Genomic DNA, 9,376 nt, shown 5'->3' on the forward strand with positions numbered 1-9,376 from the left:
CCATATTTTCAGAACCCAACGTCCTACCCGCATTGGTAGAGCTATCTTTTTTCTTAATGGGGTATAATATGAACTTGATATGAGAATCCCCAAGCTAAGTTCAAAGTCTATAAATAATAGAGATGTCGGCATCTGCGAACGATCCTGTCCTATATTGGCAACATAATTTTGAGACATGTTTTATCTGAACTCTCACCCATCTCGGTACTAAATAGTCCTCATAGAACATAGTAGTTGCTCATAATATCAGTCTAAAATACTTTTTAACAGTCATGTTTGTCTCAAAATATCATATCATGAATATATCTATCTTTGTGAGCCTTGACTCTAAATCTCTGTAACTTTTTAAGTCACGATAACCTTCTTCTTTTTCAACACATGATATTAGCATAAATATTTTTATAAGTTTTTCATGAATATAAACTTATAAATTTTAAAAAAACTTTCGGGGAAAACATAATCAATCCTTTAAAACATCAAATAAACTTTAAAATTCAATGGAGTAAATTCACAAAGATTCTTGAAAAATATAATTGACACGAATTAGAAATCAATTCATGAAAGGGAATCCAAATTCATATAATTTTTTTTATAATAAACATGAAATATTCAAATACTTGTATTAAGAGATAAGGAATTAAAGTTAAGAATCTTGATTTCTCAAAAACCTACTCGATTCATGAATTGAAACTAACATTGAACTTGGTTGTGGAGAGGATTGAGTTTCCACACTGAAGAATTAACTTTACATACACATGTAATAAGAAACTTTTGAAAATCTTGATTGGAAGAATCCTACACTTGATTTCTTGTAAAGCTCTGAGACTTGGAGTCTGAGAGAGGAAAAGAGAAAATAATCGATCAACTTCTGACTGATTAGGAATTTTTAGGAGTAAAATAATTCATAATTCATGGACTCAAGTCATGTGGAAGGAATCACAAGTTAACCATAAAATTCACAAATTATAGAAAGGCTAAAGATTACAAAATATATTTTGAAATCATAAAATTTGGGTATGAACCCTGCTAAATAAATTTATAATCATTAAGAAAAACTAATATTTTTGGGAACAAAGCTTTTTGAATCCCCACATACCTAAAACTTAAGAAATCCTAGAATTGAAACATTGAACTTGAACCCTAGAGTTGATGTTGGAGAAAACCTTGTCGTTGGAGTTCTTAAGACTTGGAAAGAGAATGAAGAATTTTACATTAGTTAAAAGAGGTGTTTGGGGTAAAAAGATTAAATTCTCTTAAAAAGGATCAAAAAGAGGGATTTTAATGTCTGGGAGCCATTGATGTGGCACGTTGGACATCGTGCCAGTCATGGAACCATGACATATTGGCCGTACCATTGCTGATAGTATGGGACATTGTCATAGCACCATCATTGGCAACATGGCTCATTGCCATCATGGACCCGTACTATTTTGCTCATAACTTTTAGCTTTGAAATTGGATTAATGAATAATTGGTGGCATTGGAAAGAAGACTCACAAATCTTTAGTTTGATAAATTTTAGGTTAAAATGTCTTAATATTTTAGGAGTAATGATTAGTAGAAATTAACCTAAGTAAAAATATATACTAAAATTCAATCGATAGAAATTCTCTCAACACAACTTTGCACTATATATTTTTTATGATCACGATTCATATCAAAAGCACTCGCCACACTATGAAATTAATTATGACACTTATTTATGATTATAAATCATTACTTTTAGGCCTACACACATATAAAGAATGCTTCAAATCTTAGATAAGAGTTCTTGGGGTGTTATGATTGTGCTCCATATGCTTGTATTAAGATAAAGCTCATTAGTAAATGATTATGAAGACTAAGTTTCTAGGTAGGATTAAGGTTATTAATAATTTAGATATAGTGTACCAAAATAATATGAAAGTTGTTATCAGACAATGAATTTTGAGTTAGAAAATAGTTTTAAAAATTCTCACCACAAATTAGAAAATATTGATCATATTGAGGTAACTTTCTTCAAAATTGTTGATGGAGAATTAACTGATGAAAGTGAATCATGCAGAAAGAAAAAGTTACATGATGATTATGAAATAAGAAAGTAAGAAGAATGAGAGAATTATGAAAATAAAATAAGTGAGGGGGGAGAATAACGACTAGCATGTTGGTTTATGTTTTTGGACCAATTTTATTTTACATTTGTTAATTTTTTTCAATAGTAATGTAAACTTTATGCTGATAACGATTATCATCAAGTGATGAGGTGATAGAAGTTGAGGTTCTAGTGGTAAGATTAGCAAGAAACTAGGAGGCATATAGATCACAATGATAGTTCTTGTTCCCTTTCTTATGCTTCTCATATACACTATTTCTTATTGCCTTATGTCACCTCTAACATTAGGCATCCACCATACTACTAGGTTTACCTCAGGTGCTTCTATTTTGGAAATGCCAATTCTACATTTGTTAATATACCTTTCTTGCATCCATCATAGGTCCACTCCCCATCTACATCATCTACTCCTCCGCCATGGTTCATTTCCTCAATATTTAGTTTGCAACTTAGAGATAAAAACATTGAGTCAAAATCATAGACATCTATACCACCTCTAGTCCAATCTTATGGACTTATTACACCTACATTGACACCTGCACATGATGCAAAAGTAGCTAGTGAACTACAACATGGACTGAGAGATATTTTAGCAGGTTGGATTGAGCGTGATAAAGCTGGATAAGATTGTTTTCATAATTAATTTATTTAATTTTGTATTATCTTAATTTTTTTTGAGTTGACATTTTTATTGTCTTTGACAGAAAGATTTAGGAAGATATTGAGGAAAACACTTAAAAGATATGTTACTAGATTTCTCAATATCTTCCACACCGGTAATTTTGTCCTTTAATAGTTATTTTTCAAGTAATTTTGAACCTTCCTTCAATTTTTAACTTTCTTACATGTGTATGCTATCATTAGAATTATTTCTAGATTATAGTTAATGAACTGTCTAATTACTACCGCAAATGCAATCATTTGGTTATGTGCTATCTTATTTTCTCTTGACTAATGATTCAGGTCATTACAACAAATCAAACAAAAAAATCAAAGAATTGATTGACTTGATTTGGTTTAGCCTTTTTTTTTATTTTATGCCCTTCCCTAACAGCCAATTACGAGGCTATTCTGCGAAGTTCATCCAATTGGCACCAAACTCGCACAATTGCGATGTTACATGGTAAGTGAAAATTATGAATAATAATTTGCTCATGACAGAATTTGTATCCAATATTAAAACCTGTAACCCAATTTTTTAAAGTATTATATCATGACCCATTGTAACACCCCACATTTTTTGGGCTAATTTTCAAACCATCGTTCCTACGCGTATAGACCCGAATCTAATAATTCTTTGTTAATATATATGATGATAAAATATATAGTTTGGGAATACCTTTGAACATTAATTTAGGTCACAAATATCTTCTAACTCAAAGACGAGTTGAGAACACTTCTATCGATTAAGTTTTAGTAAATGCTTCAACTTGAATTAACTTTAAATGAAAATTACTCCCTATAAATAATGATTTATGTGGCCTACCATATACCAAAATAAATATCTTCGAGTCCTCTTTCAAACGCAACTAGTTTCACCTTAATCCGATATCAGTGTAGAAAGTTATGCTCATTTTACTTCGAAGTATCTATCTACCAACTAAGTGACGACTACGCTGATAAGCCATCACTGAATACTATACTGAGATTGTAGAAGGTATCATCTAACTGAAATACCTAATCTGAGCTAATTGGGATCCAACTTGTAACCCCAGTTGAAAGAGTTTCAGTATCGTGCCACGGGTACTAACACTAGCTGTGTGGATCCACTAATCTGGTGTCCCAAAGGAACAGAGTGTCAAGCCTAAAATGATAGGAGACCCTTGAGAGGAAGTCAACCCTAAACTGATGGGTAACTCCTTATATCCTATGCTGACTATGTAGTTCTAGAATATAGGGACTGCTACTAACGACTCTACCTAACTGACGGGGAAGCCGCCACCCCTGAATTTGCTCGGTGCTAAATCCTACTCCTAATTAAATCGATACTGAAATTGAAACTGGACTGAGTTTAACTGAACATAATTTCATGACTGATAGTGCTCACTATGATCATAATAGTTGAATAAATAGGAATAATCATGGTTTAACTGAATCATACTTGAAAATTTGTAAATCATGTAAAACATGTAGGTATCAGGTGTTCATAACCCACCAGCACTGAATAATTATTGAATGTAATAACAAGCTCAAAAGTGTAGTAAAGGATTAAGGTTCAAAACCCATAACCATAGACATTTCATCAAATATGTGGGGATCATGAATTTAACGTGGGAATGTTTTCTAAGAATCATAAATTTAGGATTCATCATAAAATTCACCTGAATAAAGCATGGGAAACTCAAATTCATAGCATGAGGAATTCAAAATCTTGCATGGGATCATACATGGATTGAATTTCATTTAAATTACCATGGAAACATGAATTAAACCCATCTTAAGCAATAAAAAATGCAATAATGATAGAAAAATTCAATCTTTAATCAAAAAGAGGATTTTTGGGGCTCCATGGGTGAAAGAAAACCCATGAATGAACATCCCCCATACCTTAAAACCTTTAACTTGAAAGAGAAACACCAATCTTGATGCTTTCTTAAAGGTTTTTGAACTTAGGAAACTTGAATTCTTGATTTCTTAGGAAGAAAGGAATTGAATTTGTGTTCTTTAGAAAAAGGGAAGGGTTTTCTTCTGAGGGATCTTAATAAGAAGGTCAAATAATGCCCTAAATGATGTCCCAATTTGTGTTATGGATGATTTGGATTGAAGGAAAAAGACCCAATTGCCCCTTAACTATTTAGATTAAAAACTGGATAGAACAAGCTTACCACGACGCGGCCTTATCATGGTAGTTCATTTCCCTCACCACAATGTGGTCTACATAATGACAGATATAATACCACATCGCAGGCCTATCGCAATAATCCTCTGGTTTCATGATCCAAACATGACCCAAACTTTATTTAAGAAATTCAAAACATCTTTGAGACATGATCCTTACACCCTTAAACATAAATTAACTCAAAACCCAATATCTCGGGGTTGAGAAGACCAAATTAAAAATCCTCAAATTTTAGAAGTCTTAAAAATGACTAAGTCCCTAAGACTTAGTAAAATTTTGAGGCCTTAAGCCCCTTATGCATATAACTAGAAGTTGAACTGAGCTAAGAATAGTATGGGGTATTACATGATATTTGAGAGTAAGGTTGCTATGCTGAAAATAACATAGAAATATCAAGGCTAGTGGTTTACATACAGCAGGTAGAAGAAAAGGAGAGAAAGCAAGTAGAAATAAGGGAAAGGTACTATAAGAAATTTAAGTATGCAAAGCAGGGTACAAGCCAGCAGAATAGTGGAAAAGAGGGTAGGCAATGTCCTAAGAAAAAAATTGGGGAAATTTTTATTTATCGGCTAGCGCTCCTGCTCCTAAGCTTTTAGTTGATCGATGTTTTTAGTTTAGCAATGGTCCTAGCACACAGGGTGCCCAATATCAGGTTAGTGGAGCTCAGTCAACCCCACTTTATCTGCCTTGTTGTGGTTGTGGAAAACTTCACCATGGTTATTATGAGGAGGGGAGAAATTAGTGCTTTAATTTTGGTTAGTTCGGTTATTTGCAGCTATATTGTCCTTTGACTAGGGTTATTTATTGGGCTAGGAAGGCTTAAATTACTACTTCTTAAGCTCCTGCGGGTAAGGGAATTATTTCAGGGATGGGAACTAGTCAAAATTGCCTTTATGCACCTCTACTCATTAGGAATTTAAGGCATCCCTGGATGTTGTCACTGGTATGTTATAGCTTTTTTCATGTGATGTTTATTGCTTGCTTGATCTGGGGTCTACACTATCCTATATGAACCCTTATGTGGCTGTACACTTTGGTTTTGGTCCTGAATGTATTTTTGACCTTCTTTTAGTTTCTACCTTGATGGGTGAGTCTATTATTCCTAGAAAGGTCTATAAGAGTTGTGTAGACCCATATTTCCTAAGGATACATTGGTAATTTAATAAAACTTAATATGTTGGATATTGATGTGATTTTAGAGAGGGATTGGCTTCATTTATTCTATGGTTCTCTATATTGTAGGGCCCAAAAGGTCACCTTTTATTTTCCTAATGAACTAGTAATTAAATAGGAAAGGAGTTATCTAGTACCAAAAAAAAGTTTATTTCTTGCCTTTGGGCTTAAAAATTGATATCCAAGGAGTGTCTGTATCATCTAGTTTGAATCAAGGATTCTAACTATGAAAATCCCTCCCAACAGTCCATTTACATACTTTATTCCTCCTTATAGGATCGCTCCGACAGAGCTGAAGGAATTAAAGAATCAATTAAAGGATCTCTTTGATAAGGGTTTCATCTTTTCTAGTGTTTCTTCCTTTGGTGCTACTGTTATTTTCATGTGAAAGAAGGATGGGTCTCTTCGGATGTGTATAGACTATCGTCAGTCGAATATGGTTATAATGAAAAATAAGTACCTTTTTTCTAGAATTGATGACCTCTTTGATCAGCTTCAGGGTGACAAATCTTTCTCAAAAATAAATCTTCATTTGGGCTATCAGCAATTGAAGATTAGGGAGGTTGATATTCCCAGGAATACTTTCCAAACCCGTTATGGCCACAATAAGTTCTTGGTTATGTCATTTGGTTAGACTAATTCTCTAGCTACTTTCATGGACCTTATAAATCGGGTATTCAAACCATTTTTGGATCTATTAATTATAGTCTTCGTTGATGACATCTTGGTGTACTCTAAAAGTAAGAAGGATCATAAAATCACCTTCGAATTATGTTGCGGACCTTAAAGGATCATAAATTGTATGTAAATTTTTCTAAGTGAGAATTTTGGCTAAGTGTTGTGACTTTTCTTAGGTATGTTGTATCAAATGAAGGGATCAAGGTGGATCCACAAAAGATTAAGGCAGTTAAAAAGTAGCCTAGACCCACGAATCCAACTGATATTGGGAGCTTCTTGGGCCTGGCAAGTTACTATAGGAGGTTCGTGGAGAGTTTCTCATCTATTGTTGCTCTTTTTACAAGGTTGACTTATTAAAAGGTAAAGTTTCTATTGTCTGATGCTTGTGAGGGTAGCTTTGAGAAGTTAAAGAATAAGTTGACTGTTGCTCCTATTTTGACCCTACTGGAGGGTACTGAGGGGTTTATTATGCATTGTGATTCATCCCATGTGGGACTGGGTTGTGTTTTGATCCATCATAAGACGGTAGTGGCTTATACTTCCAGGCAGCTTAAGGTTCATGAGAGAAATTATCTGACTCAAGATCTAGAGTTGGAAGCTACGATTTTTGCTATCAAAATTTAGTGTCACTATTTGTATAAGCTGCATGAGATATTTATTCCGATTATAAGACCTTGCAGTATGTGTTTATGCAGAAGAAGTTGAATCTCAAATAGAGACGGTGGCTTGAATTGCTTAAGGATTATGACATGAGTTTGCACTACCACCTAAGTAAAGCTAATGTAGTTCCTGATACTCTTAGCAGGCTATCCATAGGGAGTTTATCTCACATTGAGGAGGAGAAAAGAAGATTGGTGAAAGATATTCACCGTCTGTCTAATTTAGGAGTTCAACTTTTTTGGATACTGAGGATAGAGGGATAATGTTTAGGAAGTGGTTAAATTGTCTCTTGGGGCTGAGGTTAAAGAGAAGCAGGTCCTGGATCCTATACTAGTGCAAATTAAGGATAATATGGGTCAGCAAAATATTATGGCCATTGAAATTGGAGGAGATGGCATTTTGATATACCAAGGTAGGTTATATGTTCCTAATATATATGGATTGCGGGAAAGAATTTTGACCAAAGCCCATGTATCTAGATATACGGTTCATCCAGGTTCAACAAAGATGTATCATAACTTGAAGTAAATTTATTGGTGGAATAATATGAAAAGGGATATGGAAAATTTTGTTGCCAAATGTATGGTCTGTCAACAGGTCAAGGTTGAGCATTTGAGTTTGGGTGACATATCTCAAGAGATAGAATTTCCCATGTGGGAGTGGGATATAATTAATATGGATTTCATCATGTAGCTTCTGCGGTCTCAAAATTAGTACAATTCTATTTGGGTCACCGTGGATAAAAAGATCAAGTTTGCTCACTTCTTACCTATGAGAACTAACTACTCATGAGAGAATTATGCCAAGTTATTCATTTAGGAGTTAGTCAATTTTTATGGGACCCGGCTGTCTATTATTTTTGACCGAGGTATGCAGATTTACTTTTATTTTAGGTGTTCTATTCAAAAGGGTTAGCTACTCAGGTGAACCTTAGCACTACTTTCCATTCTCAAATGGATGGACAAGTGGAACGTACAACTAAGACTCTGGAAGATATGCTAAGGACATGTGTTATTGATTTTTAGGGTAGCTGGGTTGATCATTTACCATTTGTCAAGTTTGATTATAATAATAGCTATCATCCCAGTATCTAAATGGCCCCTTTTGAGGAATTTTATGGTAGAAGGTGTAGGTCTTTGATTGGATAGTTTGAGATGGGAGATACTGGGTTGTTTGGGCCTGATCTTGTGCATCAAGCGATTGAGAAAGTTAAAGTGATTAGATAAAGACTTAAGACTTCTCAGGGTTTCCAAAAGCCTTATGCAGATATAAAGCGAAGGGAGTTGGAGTTTGAAGTCGAAGATTGGGTATTCTTTTAGGTTTCCCCTATAAAAGAAGTTATGATATTTGGGTAAAAAGGGAAACTCAGTCCCCATTACATTGGTCCATCAAGTTGTAAGAAGGATTGGGAATGTTGCTTATGAGTTGGAATTATCGGTGAGCTTGGCCACAATTCATACTATTTTTCATATGTCTATGCTTAAAAAGTGTATGGGTGATCCTTCCTTGATAGGGCCCATTAAGGATATTGGTGTTAAGGATTTATTGTCCTATGAGAAAACACAAATTGAAATCTTGGATAAGCAAGTTCAGAAGTTGAGGACTAGGTAAATAGCTTTGGTGAAGGTTCTTGGGGAAATCAAAAGGTAGAAGAGGCTACATGGGAATCAAAAGAGGATCTGAAAGCTAAATACACACTCTTGTTTACAATGATGGACGGAAGTCTTTAATGTATGAATTTTACTTCTTCTCTTGATGCATTTCAAATTTTGTTCTTGAATCCCTCTATGTTTTACCTAGTACATTCCAAAGGTGTCCTAATCTCTCATTCAGAGACGACTGATCCTAAGGAGGTATAATGTAAGACCACAAAATTTTTGACAAATTTGTTTGGACCCTCCCTCATGTTTAATGATAATATTTTACTTGAATAA

The sequence above is a fragment of the Capsicum annuum genome, chromosome 1 (assembly GCF_002878395.1).
Source record: "Capsicum annuum cultivar UCD-10X-F1 chromosome 1, UCD10Xv1.1, whole genome shotgun sequence".
NCBI classification, from domain to species: Eukaryota; Viridiplantae; Streptophyta; class Magnoliopsida; order Solanales; family Solanaceae; genus Capsicum; species Capsicum annuum.